Raw genomic sequence first — 5,206 nt, forward strand, 5'->3', positions numbered from 1 at the left:
TTTCTGACAGATATTTCATGGAAGTATTACACTTTAATAAAACCACAATAAATATTCACATTCGTGTGTGCCAGGCATGAGGTTTGCCGAAAATATGTCGAAAAGACTCCAGACAACATTGTATTCAAGCTTGTGTAGAATCCACTTGGCCTATAAAATATAAGTACTGGGAACCCAACAGAATGGTCTCTGAGCTGTGGGCTATTATGTGGTTCTCTATTATGATTGAAGTGTTTGCACTCAATAAAGAGCTTTATAAATGTGTACCCAATAAGCAGAGAGAAAGAGTGCCGTTCCCTTGGAAAAGCATGGTCTTCCAGAGAAAACACAGGTGTCAGTCTACCATTCCTCAGGCTATGTCTACAACAGGAAACCAGTGAAGCACAGAAAACCGGGTGAGTGGCTTCTGAACCGAAACTGACTAGTAATGGAAACTAAGCCATGATCAAAGACACCCTCTCAACATTCACTGTTCATGCAAGGCATCCTAGAGCAATTTAAAAGGCACGAATAAGAAGTATATATCTGGCTCATTGCATGCATGCTTTCTTTGTTATACCTTGACGTTCAAAGTTTTATAGGGTAAAAAGTGTGGGCTTTTTTGCGTGTACCTTTTTAACACATGTCGACTGATTCCTCCCTCCAGCCTGAATAGCTGTAACTTTCACGTCTCCTGCATTGACACGCCTGAAGCAGAGAGGAGCAGAGAAGGTGAGTCATGTCTCATTATTCTCAAGAATGCAACTTCAAAGCTGCCATGGCAGACAATACATTATAACCTCCATTCAACAGCCATTCAGCAGAGCCGGCTCACATCTCAAGTCGTTATTCATCAAGTGCAATCTAAAAATTGATAATCTTAAGTGTATATAATCAGAGGTAAGTAGAGAGGTTTTTCAAAATGTCCTTGTCTGTCTGTTAGTCAGGAATATGTACAGAGTACCACTGCTAACCTGTCAACAAACACTTGGGTTCCTGTTCTAATTGTGATACTGCATCTTTTTAAACTTCTAAGGGGGTAATGTGATTTCATGTGATTAATTCAGTGGCATTTTTTTGTTGTTTTTATTCCATACAAGAGACTCTTAAGAAATCCTAGTTGCCATATATGCACTCTCATTTCACACTCAGGGGCTTTGGGTAATACTTTGGGTAGGCCGTGACATCATCGAACAAATGATCTACATTTTGCATGGAAATCACTTCGCAAATGTCAAATTTGCAGACTTTAAGGAATAGTTAAGACATTTCTGCCATTATCTACTCATTTCAAACCCATATGTCTTTCTAATGTGGAATAATAACATTTCATCGTGATGAAGTGCATAAGCCATCAGGCAAGTGTTATTTAAATAACTCCTGATGTACTTACAAACTTTCCAATGCCTCGTTTTATGAGTTGAATGAGCTGTCAACAGAAAACAGGGTAAGATGTTTTCATTTCAAGTCATTTTCAAATCAGAACATAAACAACATATAAAAAGGGTTTGAGCATGAGCTGTAAGCTAGCTGAGCCTGCCCAAAGTTGAATAATATCGCTATATGATCAATCAAGCCTGGTTGTCTACGCCTTTAAATGACTATGAACCATGACATGACCATGACATGAATGCTGAACAGTTCCAAGAGTTTCTGTACATTTTTATCAATTAAATGCCATATTAGATGGCAAAAACTACAAATGTTATTAGGAAATATAATTGCTTTTTGATACAAAAGAAGTTGAAGCAATGAGTTTGACTGTAAAGTTTTGTCTCTTGTTGAAACTGATAGGCAATTTAAAGAATGTCATTTGTCAATCCTTCATCATCTGAAGCTCTGCAATGGCACCTCTTTAGTGAGGGAGCCATGAACAGATTTTACAGCCCTTCTCATACATATTAATTTAGAAAGGGGGAAAAAAACAGGAGAGAAAGGGTTTAGTCATCTGTCAAGCCTTGCAATTACACATTTTACATGAATAGAGCAATATTCAGAGCAATCATTCCTAATAAGCAAATATGCAAATTATTCTATTTGACATTTTCCTTTATCACGCATTTCTCAAAGATGTTCATTCAAACTCTTTTCTCTTGGAGCAAAGACAGTCAAAATCATTATATTTTTGGTACAAAAAACAAAAGAAAACAAAAACAAAATGTTTAACCTTGTGTTATGTCCCAATGGTTCTAAAATAATAATGATATTACATAGACATTGTTAATGTCAGTTTCATTAATTTCACATTTAATTTGCCTTGAGTTTAAAAAGGTGTAATTAATAATCATTTGGTTGTTCTACCTTCCAAAATGTCAGTGTTGATTAAGGTGTCTTGTAGGCATTTAAAGGTTTTATGATTTAATTCAGTTTATATCTGAAAGTTCATGCAAGTTTTGTGTTAGTATTACAGAAATTTGAAGATCCCTAGGTGAAATTTTTAATCAGAATTAAGAACAAAGTTTGCTTAGGTATGCACATTTTTGTTGAACACACTAGGCGCGTTTCCATTACAGATTTGCGCAAACATTTTGCGATTTTTTTCTAAATGTCGACAAAAAACTATTGCGAAATGACGGCGTTTCCATTAACCGATGTTATGCGACTAAAAGTTTATTTTTTCCTCTCGCGATAAGTAAAATCATTCCAAAAACCATGGCAACGGACGTTGGTAGGTTTATGCATATGGGTTTATGTACTATATCCCAGCCACTGCACTAGCCATTATTATTAATTGAAGGAGATGTACAGTATGTGTGTTTTCAAAGCATTAATGGTAAGGAACGACCCTTATTATACTTGTGAGAGGCACATATGAGGTGTTTCTGGGTGTTTCTCCCTCATATCTGCTTCGAGGTCTTGATTGTGGCATTTATTTGAGGTTTATAATCCATTATTCCTGTAATTCTTTTGTCTTATATGAATTTAATAAAGAACTCTGTCTCGTATTCTGTCCAAACACACCGCGTCATCTACGTCAGGTGATCTGTAAATGCGCAAAAACTGTTTCCATTGCAGTTTTGCGAAATATTTCTTTTTCGAATTGCCTGAAAAACCACCTCATGCGAGCGTAAAAACTTTTTTGCGATAAATGGAAGTTTTTGCGAAATTGACGTGTTTCCATTGGGCGTATTTTCAATTCGCAATTTCAATTTGCGCAATTTGTAGGGTAATGGAAACGCGGCTACTGTCTCATAACATATTGTCATATCCAAATTTTTTCAATGAAAAACCTTTGTCAACATTAAGCAATATCATCTGAGCAGTAAATATATGAAATGTCTTACAACAGTTCAGGTGACCCATTTCCAGTGTTGTCAGATTTAGTTGCTCCAATAGTAAAAGAAAAAAAATCACGGATAGCATTTCCATGACTTTTCAAAAGAGGAATCAAATGTAGAGATTGATTGCGGCAGTCAAAATAAAGAAAAATAACATCACTCTCTCAGCCAGTGGTATAATTATTATAATTTTGTAATTTAATGCCAAAGTAATGCAACACAAATCAGTTTTATAAATTTACATGATTTTTTTTAATTAAAATGTAAAAAACTGCAAGATTTATATGAGATTTACAATGCCAATAACTGTGGAAATGCGTCATAGACTGTGAATAGACTCCATTTTTGCTTCATTAAAAATAGTTCCACACAAAGCCAAAGAAACAGCCCAACAAAGTGGCATTTCCTTTTTTTAATGAATCAGTGTTTTTGAACAAATCGGTTGAGTGAATGATTCAATGACTTACTCATAAATATAGTCACTTGTTTTGTTCCTGAATGAATCAGTATTTTGAGTTACACGAATCATAAATTATCTGTCACCACCTACTGTCATTGAAAAGTCTCATTCTCTAACGCACAGACTGACAGTCTGTCTGGAACAAACACAAGCGGATGTGTGAGAAACAGGGAAAAGTCCCAGTGCTGTTGGACTAGATATCAGCACACTTGGCTTGACCAACCAGATTCAAGGATCGCAACTAACTGTTTATTAGTTAATATATGGCTTTCATCATTTACTCAATTTAAAGGGGTAAGTAGCCCCTGTAATTTTCAGCATCTATTATATAGGGCAGAGATATATAGATAAAGTGAAAGAAATGATAGAGTGAAAAGTAGGGCAGCAGTTATCCCTCTCCAATGTCTAAGTGCGTCCCCTGTAATTTTACAGCATTACACTAACACCGCATTAGCTTTCACTGGCTTTGATGAAAATGACAATAATTATAGCAATTGTGTTCTCTCCCAGGGTAAACAAGGCTGGTAATGTATTTTGTGACACCTAGGGTCCCTGCTGGAATAGTCACAGCATCGAGTCGCACCATGGGCCACACCACCAGCGCTCGGGAGACCACATGAAAATTGGACGAGCGCTTTCAAATTATCAGCCAATTTTTCATCAAAGCCATGCTGTCAGTAAATTCACAGAAAGGGAAAAGGTCATGGAGGTGTGTTTAAGATTAAGGTGAAGAAATTGTTGTCACTGAAGAAAATGGGAAAATGGAGTCATGTATCAGTATGTTATTTACAATATGGGTACTGAAAATAAGCCTAAGACAAACAGATATGGCTTTCTCCTGACATCTAAGAAAGCAAGTCATGTGGTCAGGCTTTCTTGGATTTTATTGTTCTCTTTTTTGTCCTGCATGTGTATAACACATTATCCGTGATTCTGGGGTTGTGACCTTCATAGGAGGCAGAACTCACCATGAAGAAGCCTCAGTGTTCATTTTCAGAAAGCTGTTTATCTTATGGATGTAGGATGCACGGATTCACCAGGCTCCACCACCGCCACTCCCTCACAGCGATCACACTTATCTGAATACTAATCACCTGCTCCTCTTCAGCATGGCACTGATCTCCTGCATATAAGCACACACCTTACATTCAGTCAGCATTTGGTTTCATTGTTAGACTACTTGATTCATTTACCTCTTATTCAGAGGTGTAAAGACCAGGGGTCAGAAAGTAAAAGTCCTGCCATGTGGTTATTCCACCCATGAACTCAGCCAGCTGATTTCACTAATTAGTTCTATCTCCTGGCTGGAAAGCTGTGCTAATTAGCAAATCCAGGTGATTGGAACAAAATGCTGAGTAGGACTTCTTCTTCTCCTTCGTGCTCCTAGTGATTCCTCCAGTGTTCCTCCAGAGACCCTCCTAATGTTCCTATAAGTCAAGCCAGCAAGTTATACTGTATACTCACCTGGATACACACTCACTCCAACAGC

General features: G+C 37.1%; 1 long non-coding RNA gene across 1 annotated transcript; it reads left to right on the forward strand.

Moving 5' to 3' along the window:
- Nucleotides 1–293: 293 nt before the first annotated feature.
- Nucleotides 294–4,378, forward strand: LOC307161091. Its single transcript, XR_013821678.1, has 3 exons — nucleotides 294–395; nucleotides 647–711; nucleotides 4,265–4,378. It is a non-coding gene; the product is annotated as an uncharacterized lncRNA (long non-coding RNA).
- The last annotated feature ends 828 nt before the right edge of the window (nucleotides 4,379–5,206 follow it).

The sequence above is a fragment of the Squalius cephalus genome (assembly GCF_949319135.1).
Source record: "Squalius cephalus genome assembly, chromosome: 7".
NCBI lineage: Eukaryota > Metazoa > Chordata > Actinopteri > Cypriniformes > Leuciscidae > Squalius > Squalius cephalus.